Raw genomic sequence first — 25,075 nt, forward strand, 5'->3', positions numbered from 1 at the left:
TACAAAAAATATATTTTAAGAATGTTTGCGCGCCAAAGGGGTCTCTTGTTCGAATCTCGACTTATTTGTAAGTATCCCTTCATCACATCATCACTCATCGTCGCGTTTAACCAAAAGTTGTAGAAAGAATAACATAAAATAAAAAATCTTAGTGCACATCAAATTAAAAAAGAGCCTCCCCGTTGGCGCAGTAGTAGCGTTGTTGCGTTGTAATCAAAAGGTGCCCGGTTCGATACCTGTTGGAGGCACATAGTGGTTCTGATCCCACTTTAAACTGTAGGTCCAGTCCCGATTTTCAAATTGAAACCAAATTCCTACACACGCTTAGAAAAACTCACGAAAATTTCCGCAGGGGGCGCCCTCCTCGACATTTCCGTGAAGGTACATACATTTACATGTTTGACACAATATTATATTCCGACGCACATAACTTTATGCCATAAGACCAGATTCCCAAATATCCTACCGCATGGTGAAGTGGTTAGCACAGTGCCAGAGATCATGGGTTCGATTCCCGCTTTTTGCACTGGTGTTTTTTTTAGTGTTCTTTCATTCGTTGTATCATATCATCACTTATCCTTACCGTTGCGGTTACCCAACGGGGGAAAAAAGCGACACTAAATTACAAAAATTATATTTTAAGAATGCTGGCACGCCAAATTGGTCTCTTGTTCGAATCTCGACTCAGACAAAAATGTTATTTGTATGTATCCCTTCATCACATCATCACTCATCGTCGCATTTAGCCAAAAGTTGTAGAAAGCATAACATAAAGTAAAAAATCTTGGTGCACATCAAAATAAAAAAAAAAGCCTCCCCGATGGCGCAGTGGTAGCGCTGTCGCCTTGTAATCAAAGAGTGCTGATACCTGTTAGAGGCACAAAGTGGTTCTGATCCTACTTTAAACTGTAGGTCCAGTCCCGATTAGCCTTTCTGTGCATAAAATGGACTTAAAACAACAATTCAATCAATCAATCAATCAGAATCCAAAGTCTTAGGTTCGAATCGTAAATGCGCCAGCACCATTTTCTTCAAATTTCTCTGGTATTTAAATACAAATATCTATCTCTTTCAAATAACGCTAGCTTCATGGGTAGTAAAGAAAAATCCCCAATGTAATACAAACTGTTCCATTGTGAATCTAATTAACACATTTCATCTTCCACCGCCCCCTCAATACGCTCAATAGTAAACTCCGAAGCAACATCACTCGTTTTCATAGTAATAAAATAATTATATGCACTACACTGTAACTGAAAATATTAAAAATAAAACAAAAAATACTGTTCTAGTTTAAAAATTACTTACCGCTTCGTATTATCAAATGCACTTCAAACGAAATAGAAAAGATGAACCGCACAAATAATCTGAAAATAATAAATAATATTAGTGTTTTCGGTACATTGTTCAATTAATTAAAACTAATAAATTTAAATAGATTATCGTATGCAACAAATTTTATTTGAAAAATAAAATCAATCAATCAATCAATAAAAATAAAAATCGTTTTTTGCTCTAAACTAAAAACACAACAATTTTTTTATTTTGAAAGACATTCAGATGACTTGCTACCATTCTCCGAGACAGTAGCTACAAAGCAAAAAGTTAAGAATCGTAGCGGTTGGTTAGCATAATACAGTGCCAAAGAGTTCTAAGTTCACTTCTTTGTGGCGTTTCCCACTCGTGAACGCTCCCTACGATAACACTGTCTTATATTAAAATATCGGTCTATATACACCGAGCACTGGTTCGGATCTTAATTTAAAATATAGATACAGTCCTGACTAACCTATCTGAGCATAAAATAAAGTTTAGAAACCATATTTAATTTTGTCATCTTCATCATCGTCGCGATTAGTCTAATAGAAAATTAACAATATGCACAAAATTCGTATTAAACTTTTATCTCAAATACACAGTGCAATATTAATCAGTAAAAATTATAACAACTTACTGCAGTCTTACCTGGTATTAATTTAGAGATACAAGTCGGCAAATACAGTTTGCGTCTTCTTCAGCTTCTTTCGGAATGTGACAACTGTTGACAATCATCTAATTTTATACTGTTGTCGATACAGTGGCTACTTCAACGTCATCGGTGCCCAAAATTTTCCGCAAACATATTGTCCATGTTAGTCTCCATTTTTAGTCCAACGACACTAAATTGGAGGACGTCAATCTTTCGAAATAGTGCGTCTCCCGTTAACACTTCAGGGTATTGACACACAACCGACATCAAAATAGGAAATACACTTCCTGTGGATGAACAGTATTAGATCCAAGAAAGTGTGTCATTACACTATCTTTGAAACACCTTCCCCTTGGAACCAGTTAATGTACTAGAGAAAGGGTGTCACGGTAACATTTTCAAAACAACATCAGAAAATTCCTTTCCAGCACAAAACTACAGTTGAATGGGGCGTCTCTTTTTTGTGCTTTGAGTGTTAAAGTCCAAATTCTTTGAGTGCTAACGTACAATTTACTACTAAGCTGCTTTTAACTTCATAGACGGGATAGTTGTATGCTCGTTATATTGTGGATGTGGAAGAAATGTTCCTTTACGACTACGGTACGAACCGACTGATGGCCCCTTTGCTTTACCTCCCCCGCCCACCTTCACACAGCAGACCCCTTGTGACAGCCACTGGACTGAAGCCTTCAAAACATCGTCTCTCACAAACATCAGGGTTTATTCGCAGCTGATATAAATTCTACCAGTCACACCAGAAGGGTTTCTAGAATTTTTTTCACAAATGTAGATTGTGCATGAAGTGTTTTTAACAAACAACGTGTTTTATTTTTTAAAATACACAGCCTTATATGAACTTAAGAAAATAAGGAGAATAATTTAGCTGTAATTTTTTGCTAGTAGTTCGTGTTAGACATAAATATACAGGTTGTCGCCATACACATAGGCGGATCTAGAACTTGTTTCTGAAATGATGTCCTCCTGCATCCACATATTTATAGGAAATTTTCACTAACACATATCAGTTCCTCTTTCGAAATTGCTTCAATTTATTTCTTCATATTTTCTTTCAATTCTTCTGATATATGGCTTCCGGTATAAAAGCTTGGTAGCTCGCAACAATGACGTTAGAAATATGTCTATTTCTTGTGCAAGGCGTCGGAGAGATTTCTGAGGAGTATGTTTCAATCGTGTTCCAACGTCGTCTAGTTTATCCTCAGTAAGCACATGCCGTTTTACCTTAACAAGAGCAGACCCTATTTTCCTAAATTTGTTCACAAGTAACAGATCACTGTCTCTGTGTGAAACAGGAGCATATGGGAATTCTGCTGCAAAATGCATTCTAACTTCCCTACAAGAATTCGTAATGACGTAAGAGTCGTATATAAAAATTTGTTGTTTAATATTGTATGGAAGGCGTGGCATTATTAGACTGCAGAAAGAACTGGTAATACATAAACTAAAACAAATCAATCTAAAACACTTGTTAACAATTTAACACTTCACAAACACGTGCAAACTGGACAACAGCTGTCTGGATACTGAAGCACGGACGTGTCCAATGTCAAGGTCAGCGTACAGTTGTGGGTTTAAATGCCGGCAGATGTGCTCTTACTTTCCGACGTGCTAACCACCGGCCAACGGCCACCTCGGCCGTGAAAGGCAGTATATACGTATATCCTTATCACTAAAAATTCCGAGAGAGAGAAATACGACGTTATGAAATCAAGGAGTTAACAAACTATGAATTAGAAATATTAAAATTGAGCTCCACACCCAGGTAGTCAGGTAATAATAAGACTGCTGCCTTGTTACCAAATGTACCCGTGTTCGATTACTGGTGGGGGAACATTTCATTAAGTGGCTCGAATTCCACTATAAAATACTGCAATTTGTGCAAAAGTCAGCACGCTTGGGCAAGTTAATACTCTTCGGAGTCTTAGGAGTATGACTGACTACATTCCCCAAGCGTGCTGATTTTTGCACCGTATTGCAGTATTTAGTTGGTTGGACTTATATTAACCTCATTTCTGAGGCTAGAAAATAATTTGTGCACTGTCGTAGTAGCCCATTTCGATTCCAGCATGTGAAAGCAGAACAGCTACATGTGAAGAGAATATTAAAATTATGATTTATTAATTTCTAAATTAAAGGAAAGCTTTACTAAGGACAGTAAGTGATGTGTTAATTGGATTTGGCTGTTTCGAATTTATGAAGTACGGAAAGCTAAAATCTTCCGCCGCTCACTACTGTTGTGATATGGAAGGGAATTAGCAATAAGAACCCTTCCGCAACTGCTTGCAATGGTTGAAATGTTCAAAATTGCCTTTAACGAACTTTATAAGCTTTGTGTTATTCATTAACAGTTAAATGCAGTGGAGGCTATTGGGTTCCAAAACTGGGGTGAGGGGGGGGGGGGGGCAAGAACAATTTACTTTCTCTTCGTACATATGGTTTAGCATAATGCTGGGGCAAAAGCGGCAAAAAGTATGGGGGGGGGGCATCTGCACCCCCATGCCAACCTAATCCCCGCCACTACACTAATCGAGAATCAAAAGGTTTTTCCATCCCATAAAAATAATATCCAGGACTATTTTGTTAAATAATTGTTACATTTGAGGGAATAAATACAGCACTCAACCTCCAGTTACCAATCCCATTACGAAGGTAACCGATGATTTGCTGCAAAGTAGAAAAATGTTCTTTCACATTTAACTAGTGGCGGAGATTGTGTGGGGGGCGGGGGCAGTTGCACCACCCCATACATTTTGCCACATTTTCTCTAGCACTATGCTAAACCTTATGTACCAAGGGAAAGTAAACTGTCCTTGTCCTCCCCCCCCCCCACAGTTTTGGAAACCAATCGCTGCCACATTTAGACATCATTTTGCCACGTATTATCTATTTATTTCTTTTGTTTGACGAGGAATTTCTCTATCCACGTTTATGGGCGTAACTTGGAATCTAACTTTAGGGGGTCACAATCGAACTTGCCGCTAAACTTTTTTGGGGAGGATTCAAAAGTTTTTTAGGCCATAAAAATAGCATCCAAGATTATTTTTTATTTTGTGAAACAACTGTCACATTTGTGAAATCATAAAAATTGCTCCTCTGGCCTGAAGAGGTCAATAAAAATACGGACAAAGCTCCCCTTGCTTCCGCCATTCTCATTTGCGCAAGCAGTTATCTTCTTATGCTTTCACTTCAGTTACATTTGTATTTGAGACTATTTCCTGATGTCAAATATTTACGGAAATAATTTATGACTGTCGTAGCATTCGAACAGCAAGCCCATCTTGTTACAGATAGAATCCTTAAAGGAATAAGTTTCTATCCTGCATCTCTTAAGATGCTTTCGAAGATACCATGCCTTGTTGGACTACTTGCAATTAAGCTATATATGTATTGCATTATTAAAAAAAGATCACACTGTTTAAATTATATGTGACTTTAAATGAATCTCTCAGGTTCAGATTCAAAACAACTACACATAATTTATTAATTTCCAAGTATGAGCCATTTATTCGCCAGCTATATTAAGCTACACAGCTCTTAACTCACAGGTAACGTATAAAATATGAGTGAGTGTTAATTACAAGAAATTTCCAGAAAACGGAGTGAAATAGTTCAATTATATACAAAGTAATACCGTGCGTTCATTTCGATCTGCAGCCGAGAGATCGGGAGAAGCGTGGCGGGCGGCGCTGACGGAGATGCCGACATTTGCGGCCTGTAATGCCCGCTTATTTTTATAGACATATGCAGACATTTATATAAATATTGCAAAACGATCACTAACTTGTGTTATAACACGCAAAAGTTCTTCTGTAATTCATCCAAGTTCTGCTCTTATATACACAAAAAAATACGCTTTAGAAACGATGTTAAGAGCCACAGATAATAAAACATTTTAATCATAGTTTTGACCAGTAACGTCCTGCTTAAGTTTATATCCTTGAAAGAGTTTTGTGCCGATGGGGATCGTTTGGAGGTTTTGAATGTGCAACACTGTATCAAGATTACGCTGTAGAAGAAACCGTTAAAAGTCAATAGTGTTCGTGAGCTTCCTTGCAATCCGAAATCTCCGAGCTCGAGTTTTTTGTTCCTTCGCGACTAGATGAAGACAGAGTTGTAAATATAGTGGCGAGCAATGTAAACCAAGAGCGTGTTAATTTCGTATTGTGCGCAAGAGTGTTATTCTTGGTTACTTGCAGTTACTTGTTTGTGTTATTGTAGTGTGTATGTGTGACGTGTCAGTGAGACGATTGGAATGCCAGCCGCAAGATTCACGTTAGAACAAAGATTTTTTTATGTATGACACGTACCTACGTGAAAACAAACTCGTGTCGAGACGTGTGTAGGTAATTTGTACAGAAATTCCCATGCGTTTCAACTCCACACAGAGATACGGTTAGACATCTTGTCCTTAAATTACGAGAAACTGTATCGTTAAATTTTAAAACACCTAAGCAAAAACGACGGATTCTAACCGAAGCAAAACTCGATGATATTGGTGCAGCGTTAGAACGTTCTCCAAACAAACCTCTACGCCGTGTTTCACAAGAGGTGGGCGTGTCAAAATCATCGGCACATACAGTCACTAAGCTACTAAAATTAAAACCATACTCTTATAACACAGGTTAGTGCTCGTTTTGCAATATTTATATAAATGTCTGCATATGTCCATAAAAATAAGCGGGCATTTCAGGCCGCAAATGTCGGCATCTCCGTCAGTGCCGCCCGCCACGCTTCTCCCGATCTCTCGGCTGCAGATCGAAATGGACGCACGGTATAAGCAACCCCCTTCTCCAATAGTTGTTTGGACATGTATCGACTTAAAAATAGGTAACATTCTTTTAGAGTATAATATTATAACTGCAATAAGATTACATTGCATTTCTAAGTAAAGGATTAGGGGAGACAGTCGGCCACCCTTGCCTCCCGTGCGCATGAAAATAAAGCTTAAAGGTTCGTTAGGTGTTGAACGTTCTCCTACTTATAAAAAAAAATATTTTCGCACCTGTTACACCTATCCCTAAAAATAGTGATTCAATTTTTGTAGCAAGTTTGGTGAGTTATGATTGGCCAAATGGAAGTTTTTTTTAATGGAAAATATTGAGTGAGAAAACTTCTAGTTTTTCCTATTTTTGGTCGAAATGAGTCTAACCCACTATAAAAATCTTGGGGAGAAGGGAGCCAGAGATGTTTTGTGTGGCTTCAGTCCCCTAGCCTGCCTGGAACGCCGTCCCTGATGAGGTGGACATAAGGGAATAAGAACGTATATTCTCAGAAAGTGACAGTTTGATTCAGATGGTCATTGATACCCATCACTGTAACATTTGTAAGAGTGCAGTGAAAAATTTAAAAATACTTTCAATCACCAGTTACTTTATTTGCAAAAGAAACTAATTTTTCCAATTGTCTCTGCAATAAATGCAGTGTTACCCTGTAATCAATGGGTTCCGGGTTCGATACCTAGTAAAAGCACATGGTGGTTCAGATCCTATTTTAAAGTGTGCATCCAGTCCCGATTGACTTCTCTGTGCATAAAGAGGACTTAAAACGATTATTATTATTTTATGGGTGCACATGTAACATTGAAATTTTTGGTATTTGGAATAGTATTTATTTTGTCCTGTATATTTATTTTTTGAAACTGAAATATGCAATTCCTAGTTTTATACAATATCGATTGTTTGCAAATATATTTATAACAAAAAACAATATATATATATATATATATATTGTTTTTTTTAATCGTAATAATTGAGGATTTGGTGTTTTAGACCTTTAATTTAAAATATATTAAGAGCCCGGTCTCTGGCACCGTGAGCGATCAACAAGGTAATTTTTCTCGTGTGACCCACGAAGGGTTAATCGGAACTGAACCTATAGTTTAAATAATCCATACCACTGTGCAACTTTCCTCCACCGGGGATCGAACCTCGGACCCCTTGATTCAAATACAACAGCGGAACTGATACACAGTGAAGGCGCTTCGTGGTGCGACACCCAGGGAAAATGTCTGGAGAGGAAGGGGGCAAGACAATATTGCAAGGGGGCAGTTATATTACTTGCACACAGTGTGTACCAGTGCATGAACCGAAAGAAAGTCTCTACGGAAAAGGCAAGTTGAATATTTATTGGTCCTTTCGGTCTCCTGCGTCTAATAAACAAGAAATAACAATAGTCGGTGATCTTTTCATCTTGCACACGGAGGAGCCTTCCTTTCCCTTTCCCCCGACCAGAAATGCTGCCAGCGAGAAGTGATAAATGGTTATCAGAAACTAAACAATCGCGTTCACTGGGCAATCTCATTGTTTGTAATTTTATCAATAATAATAATAATAATAATAATAATAATAATAATAATAATAATAATAATAATAATAATAATAACGTCTTTATTGTTTCGGCCTCGCGGACCGTTCTTACAACAATGACCATTATACATTGGTAGCACGGTAGCACTATAAGTTGGCAACTTGAGTTTGCTCATTACATATTGCTCGTTTCACTGAAACACTTTATAATTTAGGGTAGCCCATCTCAAAATATTCGGGGTTAGATCTGAATTCCTTAGTGTGGAAAACTTAGTCAAAAAATGATTTTCCCGTCGATGTTTTTGATGTCCATGTTTTGGCCGTCGATGTTTTTACCGCCGATGTTTTCGGTGTCGATGTTCTTGCCGTCGATGTTTTTGATGTCGATGTTTTTGCCGTCGATGTTTTTGCCGTCCATGTTTATACCGTCGATGGGTTTACCGTCGATGTTTTTAGCGTCGATGTTTTTACCGTCGATGTTTTTGCCGTCGAAGTTCTTGTCGATGTTTTTACGGTCGATGTTTTTGTCGTTGATGTTCTTGCCGTCGATGTTTTTGGTGTGCATGTTTTTGCCGTCGATGTTTTTACGGTCGATGTTTTTGGCGTCGATGTTTTTGATGTCGATGTTTTTGGCGTCGATGTTTTTGATGTCGTTGTTTTTACCGTCGATGTTTTTGGTGTCGATGTTTTTGGTGTCGATGTTTTTGATGTCGATGTTTTTGCCGTCGATGTTTTTGGTGTCGATGTTTTTGTCGTTGATATTTTTGCCGTCGATATTTTTGCCGCCGATGTTTTGAACTGTCGATGTTTTGTGCTGTCGATGTTTTGTACCGTCGATGTTTTGTTGGCGATGTTTTGTCGGCGATGATTTGATGCTACACCGTGATCTACTGCTTGACAATGAGGAACGATGGTCGAGTGGCTGAAGAGTTAGACAGCATTTCAGTCATGTAGTTTTTGAAAGAACGTGGTGAACCATACCCTCAACTTCAAAATTCAATCTGGTTGCAGGGTTTGACATTCTTGGTGGGCATAATTGAAAAGCTGAATGAACTGACTTGCCAACTGCAGGGCAAGGATAAGAACTTGGGAGAAATTAATTCCAATATGCAGAGATTTTCAAAGCAGCTTCAGTTGTGGGAAAAAATCTTACCCAAGATTTGCCAGTTTTCCTGATGGAAAGACAAACTGGATAAACAGGGCCCATTACAGCTCTATTATTAAATACCATGCTGAAATTCTTTGAGGGTTGAGAGAGCAGTTTCAGAAATGTTTTCAAGATTTCAAGACAATTGAGCTCCTGCTGATACTAAGGCACAAAAGTTTTCATTAACAGATGTCTCAGAATATTAAATGTACATTGGCCAGAAGTAATCACAAATCAATAACTTTAGACATGAGCAACAGAAGACCAGATTAAAAACCAAATTAAAATAAGAAAATGGAACTCAGTAGGACACACCCTAAGGAAAGCACATAATGCAATCGAGAAACAAGCACTTGATTGGAACCCTCAAGGTGCTAGAAAAAGGGGAAAGCCAAAAAGCTCATGGAAACGTACTATTGAAAGAGAAGAAGGAAGACAACAGGGGAAAAGTTGGAGAGAAATTAAGAAGATCGCATGCAATAGAGTGAGGTGGAGATGCTTCGTGGATGCCCTATGTTCCAGTAGGAACTAAAGGAATTGAGTCAAGTAAGTGATAATAAGGAATTTCAACTTCAACATATTCAAGAAGAGAGCTATGCAGTGGAAATGGAGCTCATGCTTTTCAAAGTGATTTGTTATTAAAACCACTCATCTCTTTTAAGTGCAATTTGGCCTCTTGTGCCCAACGATGTTTTGATTTGGATGGTACTATGAGTGAAGACATTGCTCTGCTCTACTTATGTCAGGTTTATTTATTTCGATTAAGGTGCTTAAAAACAGGTTCAGGAATGCACTGACAGATGGAGATCTAGAAAATTGCATCCACTGTAGTAACTTAGAAACCCAACTTAACAAAAATGTGCATGAAAGTATTCACATGTCTTAAACTCTCTTTTTATGTTCTATGTTGTACAAAATTAAAAAGTGTAATTTGATTATTCCTCTTAAAGCTTTCACAAAACAAGAAATAATCATAAAATAGAAATACACCCTTGGTAGCTCGCCATGTACTTTCAAGTGTGAGTAGGAGATTAAAAATTCTTAGATTGTTTGATTGATTTGGTGTTTGAAGTCCACTTTATGCACAGTAAGGTTAATCTGGACTGGACCTACAGTTTAAAGTGAGATTCGAACCATTATGTGCCTCCACTGGGTATCAAACCCAGGACCCCTTGATTAGAAGGCAACGACGCAACACCTGCGCCATCAGGGAGACCCTAACAATTATTGGAGTTTGGAGACCTCTAGTCTAGACAAAGACAAACACATTACGAATTACCCAAATTTTGAAACCCACCTGGGTTTATTTTCAGGGATTGAGAAAGAAATAAGCATAACTTTGGGTTAAGATAGGTAAATGGTTTAAAATATTAAAATTATACTTTCTGGTGTCTATGGAGTCTCAATGTTTTTAACCCACAGTAATGCTTATTCCTTTGTCAATCCCTCCAACACCCAGGAAGGTTCGAAAATTTCAATTTTTTCCTTTAGGTCTGTGTGAAAATCACAATAATTATGAATATGTATGTATGTACATTTTTTCAAGCAAAGTACCATGATATTAAAGTAACTTATTCTGAAATACACAGTTCAATAAAACTGAATACACTACTAGTGTTGAGCGATATACTGTCCAAATGATATATTGCAATATTGAAAAAATATTTTTCAGGGGATATCAACTAGATGATATATTGTCACAATATCTTGGCGATACATATCGTGTTGGCGATATATCATCACGATAATATTTTCTTCATATATATCATCATGTTGGCGATATATCATGATATTTGGCAATATATATTGTGTTGGCAATATATATCATCACAATATTTGGCGATATACAGGGTGTTTCTAAAGATCGTTTCCAACGTAGGAGGTGATTCTACACTTGAAAATAAACTCAAGTTAATGTGACAAAATGCCGAAATTGGCACTCATTCGGATTTATTGAAGTGGGAAAAAGTGTGAAAATTATGTTTACAAGGAAATAGTAGCACAACGACCAACCATATGACCGCGGTGAAGGGCGTTCCACAAAGAAATGCAGCATGCTCTATTCAAAAAAGCACATGGCAGATGTGTGAAGTTGATGTGCAAAGGATTCCCCAAAGGAAGCGAATGGGTCTGTTGAAGTCATGGTGGTAGGGAAGGGTTTAGCAAGATGTGTTATCCAAGGAAAGTGATATACGGAGACTGACAACCAAGAAGAAAGCGAATATCCGTAGTGGACATCACCATTATGTAGAGAAACAAAGATGGTGGTGGTGATGCGCTAGGTTGTATATGTGTCGACATGTGCACTGTTTACAGAGTGGAGGTGCCGAGGGAACCATACCAAAGACGATATTCTAACTGTCTGTCATTAACTTCCACATGGAGATGACAACGCTGAATCAACGATTGTCTAGTGCGAGGAAACAACCCTGCGGTATCTGCTATCATTGCTGCGGTGACATTAATGCATGCAACAAGATCCTCGGCTAACATGACACGTGTTTTGTATATGAGGCGTTTCATCTCTCCCCATAGAAAGAAGTCCAGGGGAGTGATGTCCGACAATCTTGTTGCCCATGGCACAGGCCCATCCCTACCAATACATCGATTGTGTGCCACGAGAATTGCATGTGGATTTGCAAAATCCCAAACGTGACTGTTTTTGCTATTGAACACGCTCCTTTTGGTGAACATTGCTTAATCGGTCCACAACACCCTGTTCGCAAAATTCAGGATAGTTTCCATCTGATGCAAAAGCCATTGGCAAAACACCACATGTGGGCCAAAGTCCTGAGCTAAAAGGTCTTGTACCTTTTGGAGTTTGAAAGGGTACATCCCCTCTTTGGACAGGACGTGTCACACATTAACATGGGAGGTGTTATGGGCACTTGCTTTGGCATGCGTACTGGTGTCAGGACACCACATCCACAAATTGATCTGTGAGCACACTTCGTGGGCTTCAATTTCTCGACGGCGTGGTAGCACTGATCCTGTTTCCCGAAGTCGAGTATACACTCTTTCAAAGAAGGTGTCCGATGGCAGCCTCCTATTTGGAAAACGTTCACCATACAAATGCCATGCTGCATAGCTATTACTTCCTGTCTTGCCATAAATGAGATGCATGTCTGCCAGCTCCTCTGTGGTGTATGCAGTCATCCCTATTGCTGGATATCTGCCGACCCGTAGATGACGAACACTAGTGCACTGTACACGATGGGCTGTGCCTATCGATAACACCTAGCAGTGCCTATTGCGAGGTTTGCCCAATTCGTTCACCAAGTTCAAGTCTTTCCACTCGTACGTATTCAACCGCAAACATGTGATGGTAACCTGATGCACTGTGATGCTGATATCGCAGTACGTGAAGCATGAATGGCAACAACCGGTGCTTTCCTGCCGGAAGAAAACTAGTGTGTTAGCGCCCCTAGCGAGAATTGCCAAAGTCAAGGTCATGCTTCAGCCTTTCAGCATGTGGGTATGTACAAATATCGACAACACAACATCGCGACCAAATACATCGCCCAGGTCGCCCATGCTAATCACTCCATAAAATCATTCCCTACCCCATGACTTCAACATTGATTGATTGAGTTGGTTTTAAATCCACTTTATGCACATTAAGACTAATTGGGACTGGACCTATAGTTTAAAGTGGGATCAGAACCACTATGCGCCTCCACCGGGTATCTAACCTGCCATGACTTCAACAAACCCATCCGCTTCCTTTGGGTAATCCCTTGCGCATCAACTTCACACATCTGCCATGTGCTTTTTTGAATACAGCATGCCATATTTCTTTATGGAACGACCTTCAACGTGGTCAAATGGTTGACCGTTGTGCCACTATTTCCTTGTAAACATAATTTTCGCACCTTTTCCCACTTCAAGAAATCCAAATGGGTGCCGTTTTCGGCATTTCATCACATGAACTTCTGCTTATTTTCATGTGTAGAATCACCTCCTATGCGTTAGAAACGAACTTTAGAAACACCCTGTATATATTGTCAGTGATATATTGTCAAGATATTTGGTTATATATATCGTGGAGACAATATATCGCCAATAATACGATATGGAAAAAGTATCATATAGTCTGTGATGATATTTTCTTGACGATATATCAAATTTCCGATATCGTCCATCCCTATACACTACTACTTCAGTCACAAATTATCCAAATGGGAGAAATATAATAAAAGAAAATTCACATTAAAAATAAACACGCACAGCTTTCATTTTCCCCATCCTCGGTTCAGCTTCTCCTCCAAACAGAGATTCTATTTTGCTTTTAATAGGAACGTAAGCCATTGGAATCACTTCCACTGGGATTCCCTTCTTGTACTTCTCACCTAAAACAACTGAGTCTTTCCTACAAAGAAATTAAAGAAACTAAAATCAAAATAATGTGTTACAAGGTAAATGCAAGTACAACATACAAATATTTGAAATGTAATTGTTAACTGCATTTTAAAATGCACAAGAGTGTTTTCAATGTGTGCAGATTCAGAGGTGTTAAAATGTAAACACAAAATAAATATTATTTTAACACAGATAATACCAAACTTTATAATCTGGCACACTGACGAGATTTGCTGAGATTTGCTATGCAGGCTCAACCAGGACTCAAGAGCTACCAATATCAAGATAAGTTAGTTTAGTACAATTAAGACTTTTTCAGGTTGACCGTGTAGCTAGACACATTCAAAATATTATTAACAACTGTATTTGTAATGGAAAAACTATATTTGCACAACCTCATAATACTGTATATCTCTAAATGCAAGATGACTCTGAATCAAAGACGACTCCTCATTTTCTAACAAGGGATTACAGGAAAACTATTTTCAAAACTTACAATTGGTTACCTTACTACAAGTAACTGAAGGAGACAATAAAATTATCGGTACACAAAAAATAAAATCAGATACAGACATCCCTTAGTCAGATACAGATCCCACTTAGTCCTCCTCACTGGAATGGTCCACAGAGAGTTAGAGCTTAATGGAAGCTCATGATTCTGTTCAGTAAAGAAAAGAAAAACTCCACATCATATGACGTGAAAGCAAGATGACCCCATACTTCTGCTGCAAAAAATCTCGTTTTGCATTCAGAAATATATGGTACATTAAACTTGTATCTTTCTCAAGAGCTAACAGTACAATGAATAGTAATATCTGTTACATAAGATAATCCAAAACAATTATTTCACAATGAAGTGAAAACACTACATTTTTACAGCCAGTTAGATGGCAATCTATTTTCGAAACTATTACAGCACATTGGTGTTATTGAATTTATCAGTATTACATATAATTATCACAATTTCTCACAACATTCGCTTAGGTATGTATGGATACAAAAATACCAAACTTTGTTTTAGAAATATTGAAATTATTTTAAAAATAGGTAGGTTAATCTGAACTGATCCTACAGGTTTTTGAAATGGGATTCAACCCACTGTATGGTATCTGAACATATCAAATGCAGCACAATATAGTAAAATGGAAATATAAAGTGAGATGTTATTTACAAACTTATGGTAACACTAACAATTACTTACATGTAATCTCCTATCACAATGAATTCTTTGGCACATGATGCCACAATCTTTTCTTGTGTAAGGCAACCACCACCACCTTTAATGAGAGTCAACTTGGCATCTGCTTCGTCAGCACCATCTATTGCACAATCCAGCTGAAAGGGAAGGAAACAGTCACTTCAATAATACATATATTTTAACATCACAAATTATTTCTTTACTGCTGGCAACATTTCAGCTCTTCTCACAAACTTCTTAGCTTGAAAAATATCATCAATAATTTGGATTTCAAATTTGTAGGGACTGAATTGAAATGAAGCAAAATCTAGCAAGTGTCGTCATGTATTGACCTAACTACATTTTCCTCTCACTTATGGTACGAACACAAAATATGACTAGAGGAAGTAAGAAATATGTCAATCCTACAATATTATTTTCTTCAATATCTTGTATAGCTTTTCTCTGGCTCATAGTTCGGTTTCTAATGAACTGCAAAGTTATGAACAGTAAACAATGTCATTAAATTAGGCACACGAGATGTACTATGTAGATTTTTCAGCAATAAATGCAGGCTCGACCAGGACTCAGGCCTACTGTGCCATTGCTCTACCACTGAGCTACTTAGCCGGCCTGGCTTCGCCCGATTTTTTACTGGCGCTGTTTTACCTGTGTGGAATAGTCTCTGTAAGTACACTGGAAATCTAAAGACACGCCCTCCCTTACAGTTATGCAACCCGGAATTTTATATCATCTAATTTTGCCTGGAAGAGCAGCTCATGAGAAGCGTAGTGTTTCCAAATCTTGAATCTAGCCACAGATTCACTAGAGCAGGTAGTGCTTTCCTCTTGATTTTATTTCAACAAATGACAAGTTTATTTTGAGAATATGTCTGGTAATAATAATAAGTGTTATTAACATTTACGTTTGAGTTTTTTATTATTATTTTACCACTTCCGAACAAATATGTGAAGAAAGGAGGTATCACGGATTTCGTTATCGCTCAGATACTTGGCACCTCGCATGAGAGAGATCTGCATATGAAAAATTATCATTATGACTAATTCTGTTGTATATTTCAGAAAAAAAAGAGCTCCTTCCGATAGCGTAAAGTCGCCTTGTAATCAAGCCGTCCTGGGATACAATTCCCACTGGTGGTCCACCAGTCTAGACCATAAGTTCAGTCTCGATTAATGTATCTGTGTATAAATTGAACTCAGAAATTTTCCTAAACATTTACGTGTGCTCGGAACAACCCTTGAAAGGCAAAAGTAAAATGACGTGGAAGTTGTGATTAGTTTTGTTGTTTCTGCTACCATAGGTAAGTCCAAAGAAAGGATTCTGACTCCCATAACCACCCCCTCCCCATTCAGTGTGCCTATGACTGTTACGCTTGTCTTTTTTCCCACTGTATCCTATTTGCACCCATTACATATTTTTGTTGTGTTTTTTTTTTTTTTCATTTTGCAATAACGCTTACGGCATTTTTTCTTCAGAGTTATTATTTTTGTTCTTAAATTTTTGGCGACATCTGTTTTGGAAAAAGTTCCACGAAGTTTGATTTAAGTGTAAATCCATGTAGACATAGAGAGTGGGATTCGAACATGAAATATGAGCTCCCATCGTAAATCGAACCAGGTCTTCTTTGATTATGTTTTCTTTCCACATTTATAAAATAGCAGTTGCTTCCTTAGCCTATTTCCGCTTGTCGTATATTTCATTTCGTATTAGTTCTTTTCCGTTTTTTTTCATTTGCATTGTTCGAGCTTAATATTATTTGCTGTGATAACTTTCTCTGTTAATTTGGTTATAAGAATATATTTATACTTTTTTTATTATTATTATTATTTTTTATTTTCCCTTCGCACTCATTACAGATTTCGGTATCGCGCTTTTCCATATTTTCGGTAATTTAATTCTCTTCTGTATAATTCCTGTGACTATTTTTATAATTTGCCCCTAGTCCAAATCAAGAAAATTTGTTAGGAAATGTTTCCCGTGTATGGTGGTGTAAAATTGATGCCAGCTTTTTCTTGCGATAAGGGTTTTGAAAGTGCAAGGGTCTAATTTATTAACCATGGTGGGAAGGGGGGGCGGAGGGGTGCCAGAAACCTTCCAGGTGGAATATGCTTGAAACGAAAAGTAGGTGCACCATTTGACCATACTCTTCCATCAGCAGGTGGGGTGCTGAGAAGGCTATCTGCTAGAGAGGAGAAGGTGGCGAGCAACACTACCACAGCAAGTCACTGTAAATGATTTCATCATCTGTGTTGGGTGAAACCGGTTCTTGGTGCTCCTATACTTTTCCGATACATTTCTGACAGCCATTTTAGTGAAGCGAGGCCATATGTTCCAGATTCGAACTCTGGCCAGGCATGGATGTATCCTTGAGTTTGTTCCGTCACCATTTTATAAATAAATAATTCATTCGTATTATCGCGATTAACTCAAGAGATAGAAGAGTGAAGTAAAAAACAAACAAATAGAAATTGATATACTTGTGCCTGCTGCTGGCATAACAGCGAAGTTAACCTTCTATAAATGATGAAATATAGGTAGCCCTTGAGCTCAAATACACTTATACTTTGGTAAAAAAAAAAATCAAACTTATCGCTGATCTCTTACTACATTTGAAAAACAGTAAAGCATTCCAATTATATTGTTAATGTTTCACATCCCATAGTCTTTCATTTTCTCATAGCAGGGGCGGGGATTCATCCGTTATAAATATCTAGGAAAGGATTTAGCAGAAATCTGTGATATACTTAAATATCATAACATGCTGCGTAGCCAGGGTTCTTGAGCCCTAGCCTCTGATAATTGTGAGGTTTTGTTTTTCGTTGTTTCATCAATCTTCATCAATTTCCCTGAAGCATCATTCATCCTCTGCCGCTATTGGCTATATGCAGAAAGTTGACATAAAATTAGTAACATTCGAAAAGAAAACACAAGGATTTACTTTCCCATAGCTTGCCAAACATGCACATTTCCGTATTTTATGCTTTCAGTGCTATCATTATTCTTTGCAGGTAATGGGATTGAAGCAACTCGCACAACTAACGTAAACTACTTTTCACTCATGCATGACAATTCTCGTGGGTAAAGTGGAATTTTTGTGTACTGGCATGTGGTTGCACAATATCTATCTTCTGGTCCCCTAGATTAAAATCCATACTTTTTATTCCAGTTGAGTGATTTACTCACAATTTCGCCATTGAAGGTTTGGGGTGTATTTTGTATATTGTGTTTATGGTGCGCTAGGAAAAAGAAATCCCAAAGGCTCGCACTTAACAGAAAATGGTGTGTGTTCCCCCCCCCCTCTCTCTCTCCCAACTCTGTCTCTATGTCTATCACCTCCACATCCCCACTATTTAGATACACTGTAGTTAGAAACATATTTACTGAAGAATATCCACATTGAAAATAATATTGCTCAATTGTTTTAATATAGGACATTTCAATTACTCCGAACGAATTATCTCCGTCAGAGGACTAGGGCCTCCCCGATGCAGCAGTAGTAGTTGCCATAAGGAGAAAAATACTAGTCGCTAGATTAGATGCAGTGCTTGAATCCAACGGCTGGTGGACACAGTATTGAAACCCCATATGGTTTAACCGATGCCCTTTGCTACATCCCTGAACAAAACTAATTACACATATCTCCATATGCAACTTATCTTTCAAATTCTATCTTATTGATACCTTGGTTTTTATGGTTACTTTTTCACACATCTGCACCATTATATTACATTCTATAATATTAATTAATATTCACATTATTGACAGATTTGATTCACATGAAATTCAAATGAACAGCACACATGCAACCATTCCTAATATTTAACTATTAGTTACATTACACCTCTCACGTTCTAAGTCAGGATTGCCCAGGGGGAGGGGCATTATGGCGCAGGCTGCGATGGAAATTTGACTGAGTAAACAGGGCACACGTTGAATTACGTTATTAATTAGTCATTGCTGTTATACAAATAGTAATTTGTAGATTATCAAGGGATATGTTACGGGTAATAAGTAATATTAGGGCGTGGGGATATCCAACTGTTACATATTAGGCCTTAGATTGATAGGAAAATATTATGGTTCTTTAAATTTCCGCTCCTCTTTCAGCCGGCACAGGAACCACCTTTATGGCAGTGAACCTCTGTTGCCACATTTACCTACGAAGGGACTCGTGGTCAATCAACCAATTAGGCCTACTGCTTGGGCAAGAAACAATAACTTTACAAAGCCTCCTTCCCCGAAGAAGCCAGCAGGGAAACAGGAGTTTGTCAAAATAACCTTTCTGCTCTGTGAATGAACACTGGTTCAAACAGAGTTTCGACTTAATTGGACATTACCCATTGTTATTCTTTTTGACTGACTATATATAAGGCGTTGCGGATATGAAGGGCGAACTCAACAAACAAACATTTTACGTTTCAAGTTGAGAGACACAGGCTAACAAAACAAATAGGTCATACCATCAGAGTTTGCCCTGTGCCTCACAACGTGAAACACATTTTTCTCAAAATGTTAGTTTGTTGAGTTTGCCCTTTGTATCCGCAACACCTCATATATTCTATCTATACATTTCAAGAGAGCACCTCTTCTCTCATCTTCAGGTGAACAAATTTTGCTATGTCTGTAGTGTGATTGGAACTATGACAGTCCGTGATTTTGCACCAAATCCGGTGCGCTAACCAACCACTCTTAGATGCCCATTCGAAATCGACAGCCATAGAGGAAAATATTGAAGTGAAGAGTCTTATTGAAGGAAACAGCTCAACTCACCCTCACATTTGATTTTTTTTAGATAACTCGCGTACACTTCGTATAGATGGCACTACGAGACTGAAAATTCACACTATTTGGCATGTCAAATAGACCTTATTCCAGCTTCGCTGAAAGTTCATTGTATATAATAGTTGTCAGTCATTAAGTTCAATGCCCTCTGCACGTGTGTTGTGATGGGTTACCGTGTTTCAATTTTGTTTTAATTCCATTTCATACTCAGAAAGGCTACCTGAGGTGGGGCCTACAGTTTAAAGTGGGATCCGAACCACTAGGCATTTGTGTCTCCACCAGGAACCGAACCTGGGACTCCATGATTATGGGGGGTTAGTTTTGTGAATTCAAGGAAACCAAGGTGGGAAAAATGTGAAGAAATGTCTTCTACACAGAACTAACTAACTATATTGTGTGTGTGTGTGTGTGTGTGTGTGTGTGTGTGTAAAACTTTTTCTAGCACATCCATTTTCCTACCTTCATTTTATCATCATTACATTGAATTTTGCACCAGTGATTTTTCACTATGTTCTAGCTCACATCACTGAGTCGTAAAGTATTGTCTGTAATTCCCTTTTAGTATAGTTTGTGAGCTCTCACCCAATAATTTTTAAGGTGGGAGTGGGGAGGTGGGACTTAACTTCTGGAAAAAATAGTGCAAGTTCAATTGAGAATACGAAAACGAGCGGGATGATTATATTGCTACAATATCTTCAGGAAAGTAAAGCATAATATTGAATTCTGCCCCATACCTCGCCTCTGATTGACCCCATGGTATTATTTATGTTTGTAAGTAATATATTAACCATGAATTTCAGCATAACTGAACGCATATAATGAGATGATTTACTAGTGTTACCAAGCTAAAGGTGTGGAGTGTGGTCTGTTGCCTCTTTCATTAGGGAATTCCACATGTAAAAATTGGTCAGCTGTTATTGCGAGTAACAGTTATAGGAAGGCACTAGGCTTACACCAAATTATGTTGTTTATATTTCAATTTCCTTCAACAAATCCTTTCTCGGTTGACTAGATTCTAAGTAGAGCGTGATTCAGTTGTCTGTGAGTGTTCTTTTGCAGAAGCAACAGCAATCGCTGACACCCACGGTGCCCTGCCCACTTCAAGAGACGTGTTGCCTCGATGTAGTGCAGAACAGTGACAGTGTTGCCTCTCAATTTGATCTTTGTGTTCTTTTTTGTCTGGAACTACACACATTTCAGACAATTTTCCCATACAACAAATAATTCAAAAGCAGGCAGGCAACTGTTAAATAGAACTTTTCTTGATTTTGTATGAACACTTTCCACAGTCAAGATATGTTAACTTGGTTCTGTTTAGTATTCCCACAATTTGGCTTCGTGCAGTAGGGGTTTATATTGCAAGCTAAAAAAAACGTAGGCAGGTATTTTAACATTTTTATTTTCATCTGTTTCATGATTGTATGAAAGAATATGGTGGTAAAATACACTACTTGAGACAATATCACTAATAGTAATTGGCTGCCGCTGTGCCCGAATGTGGTAAGCCGTCGGCTTTGATCTCGCTGCCAAAATTCCTGGGTTCGTCTTCTGGCCTGGGTATGATTGTTTATGAGTGTCCATTCATGAATTTTATCATACACTAATCCTCATTGTTGCTATTAGCCAAAAGTACCATAAATGTGAATCATAATAAAGAAAGGTAATAATAATGGTAATAATAATAATATCAATCTAGCCCCCATTTTCTGTTTATCAATTTAATCTATTCATCCTCATTGTTGCGATTAGCCAATAAATGGTAGAGAAGTCGCGAAAAATAAGATGCAAAATAATAATAGAATTTTCTCCGCAGAAGGAGAAATAAATGCTCCAGAAAACATGCAATACAGGATAAGAGTGGCCTGTAATGTGAGTCTGTAAACAAAATACAACTCACGATTGAAGAAGTTTATGTGGAGGTTTCGTCTTCTACCAAGCAATACAGAATTGGATGGCGTAGTGGTAGCATCGTCACCTTTTAATCAAGGGGACCCGGTTTCGGGTCAGTGGAGGCACAAAGTGGTTTGGATCCCACTTTAAACTGTAGGTCCAGTCCTGATTAGCCATACTGTGCATTGTGGACTTAAAACAACAACAAAAAAAGAAACCAACCAACTAATACAGGGTTGGAAACACTACGGTTATAGGGTAGGACACACTGCACCAATCGGGAAATTACTCTAGATGATATAAAATTCTGGGTTGCATATCCGTAAGGCAGGGCATGTTATTAGATTTCCAGTGTACCACACAGGCAAAACAGAACCAAGGAAAAATCAGGCGAAGCCAGGCAAGCTCGGTAGCTCAGTTGCAGAGCAATGGCATGGTAGGCCAGAGACCTGGTTTTTCATCTACATAGTAAACAATGTGTTTTATTTTTCAATGGACCTTGGCACTAAGTATAAAGCACAGTATAAAAGAAGGAAATATCTTCTACTGAATGAATGGCATAAATTTTGACATTCATGTAAATTAACAATGGTCCATTAAAATCATTCATTCACATCATAAGTACAGGACACACAAACACTGAAGGACTACAGTTATAATCTGACTGGTCAATACGATTGTAAATGGAGATCTTGATTACCTGAAAATCTCAAGTACATCACTCACAGTATGAAAATCACACATGGGACAGATTAAATGGTATTCTATCAATATAAGTGCAAAATTCTGCCATTTTGTTAGTCTCATGAACATGAATGTATAATCCATTCACCTAGTTTTGTAAAGTGCATGTTTAAAATAAATTATTATTTCAAAGGTAAAACCCATTGCATTCATTAATTAATGAGGTTAATGAACTATTCATGTCCTGCACGGAACATTTGCAATTTTATATTGTATCAGTAGAATATTGGAATTGGAAAAAAAAATCATATTGGGGCATCCCTAATGAAAATTATTCATAATGCAAATGTAAATTTTCGAACATTCTGTAAATATAAACCCATTGTTGTTACAATGGAGTACGCATCATAGAGTTGCCTCCTATATTTTTTCCTTTGTCAATACAGGACACACCTGAAGGGGAATGTAAAAACGAGGCTTCATGCACTAACAATGATATATTTTATATATTATATCTTGCATAAAATTAATATATAACATAAAATTTCACAGGATGTCCTGAAGGAACATAATCCTAACCACAAAACAATGTAAATAGAATTGTATATACATATATAACTCGGGTTATTCCTGACAATTAATGCAATGCCACAGTGCATGTGCATCATCTCCCAAATAACCTTAGGCAAAGCATGCTGATGTAACTGGTTTTTGCAGGAGAGGAGACTGTTCAAATATATACAGGGTGTCCAGCCTAGACCTTTAACATTACAAAAGAGTTCATGAAAGTTGTGCGAATTACTCACAAATTTAATATATATTATATATATATTAAAAACTCCATAGGTAGAAGAGAGTTTGACGTGGTTATGATTTATACATAACCTAAACGTGAGCAGCCTGAGGAAAGTAGCAGTTGCATCCCGAAACATCGCAGGAGTTACCTAGATTCTTGCAAAATGTAAGTTATTAACATTTATATATATATTACAAAAGAGCATAATTTTGCAGAGAAACACAATTTTATTATCAAAATGTACATTTTGAAAGAAAAAACTCATGCATATTTTTGTTCCAGCACCAGCACTTCACCAACCTTGCTTTGAGCCCCCCCCCCCCCCCTGTGGCATGGCAGATGTTGAACCGATATTCTAATTCTGTCCAGGTATTCACTAGCATTTGAGGGGTCACACTGTTAATCGCCTGACGAATTCTGTTATGCAGGTCTTCCAAGTTCTCGACAGGCATACTGTAGACTTGGTACTTGATGAACCCCCAAAAGAAAAAAGTCTAGGGGGGGGAAAGATCCATTGAGCACGGAGGCCAAGCAAGTGGTTTACATCCTCTTCCTATCCATCTTCTAGGAAAATGGTCATCAAGAAATTGTCGTACAATGATAACAAAATGTGCCGGGGCTCCGTCTTGTTGGAAAATGGTTTCTGGAGGCATTGACATGCTGAAGCATGTCTAAATAATTCATTCTTCTCACAGTTTCTTCAGCAAAGAAGAACAGGCCTATTATCTTCTCTTTCATTAACCCACACCACACATTAAATTTTGGAGAGTCTCTCATAATTTCACGAAACTCATGAGCATTGTCACTTCCCAAATACGGCAATTATGCTTCTTAACTTTGCCACATGTGTGGAATGCAGCTTCATCAGAAAATCACACCTTGTCCAGAAAAGCATTGTTGTTGTCAATTTCAGTCAATATTTTTCCCGAAAACGTGTGTCTTTCAGGTATATCATCAGGATACATTCGTTGATGTAACTGGATCTTGTAGACATAACCTTTTGTGCACAACGGCATGGATAGTAGACTGAGGAATGTTGAGCTCTAAACTTGCACGTGTTATTGATTTACTTGGACTTCTTGTGAATGCAATGCGAATCACTTCAATGTTTTCCTTTGCGTACTTCCTGCACACTAACACAACACATCCTGTTTCTCTTAGTTGTTTATCCCAGTTAACAATATTCACATAGATAGGAAGGAACAATGTTGTGATGTTGAAGATTGAATTCACGCCAAAAAGCATGTTGAACAAGCTTCACAGATTTGTTTTCTGCCAGTGAAAGAACGCAGAACAGTTTCTTCTGAACCGTCCACTCTGTGTCACGTCAACTCGAAGTACAGGTGATTCTTGTAAATGGCCACAGTTGCCAGTCCCATACAAACAATAAGTTTCATTTGAAATTGAATATAACTAAAGTTATACTGTTTTGTAATGATAAAGGTCTAAGCCAGACACCCTGTATAATAAAATAACAATTGTGGATGTAATAACCTGCTGAAATTAAGTCACGTCAGTTTACACTATTGAGCATGAAAATTGCAATTCATATCTGCAACAATACTAAATAAAGGGAGAAATAAATGGCAACTCTCAACATGGCACATCCACTTAATTTACTTACTTGTGGGGTTGTTGCTAGATCTCCCAGAGGAAGTTTGTGCTGAAGAATGAGTTGACGAGCTTGAAAAGAAGTTGGAATGCAAATCACACTCAAATGCTCACTTTCCATCCTCTCGGCTGCAAAGGAAAATGAGCAATTTTTTACATGGGTAAAAAACACAAAGCTAAGAATGAGATGAACATTTTATGTATCACTTTCAAGGACTGGTTGATTTGGAAAAATGTAAAAAGTAAGAAAATAAATTTTGAATGTCAGAATATGAAGCATTATTGTTGGATTGTTTTATCTCAGATATATTTTTAA

General features: G+C 37.8%; 1 pseudogene across 1 annotated transcript in view; it reads right to left on the bottom strand.

Moving 5' to 3' along the window:
* The window catches only part of LOC146004172 (ribose-5-phosphate isomerase-like), a 76,433-nt pseudogene that overhangs the window by 46,050 nt on the left and 5,308 nt on the right, over positions 1-25,075 (bottom strand). Inside the window, exons 3-5 of the transcript XR_014443899.1 lie at positions 24,773-24,883; positions 15,000-15,133; positions 13,667-13,808 (exon numbers count right to left, since the gene is read on the bottom strand). The product of XR_014443899.1 is annotated as a ribose-5-phosphate isomerase-like (transcript). The remainder of the gene's footprint in view (positions 1-13,666; positions 13,809-14,999; positions 15,134-24,772; positions 24,884-25,075) is intronic.

The sequence above is a fragment of the Lepisma saccharinum genome, chromosome 21, assembly GCF_977018435.1.
Source record: "Lepisma saccharinum chromosome 21, izLepSacc3.1, whole genome shotgun sequence".
Classification (NCBI taxonomy): domain Eukaryota; kingdom Metazoa; phylum Arthropoda; class Insecta; order Zygentoma; family Lepismatidae; genus Lepisma; species Lepisma saccharinum.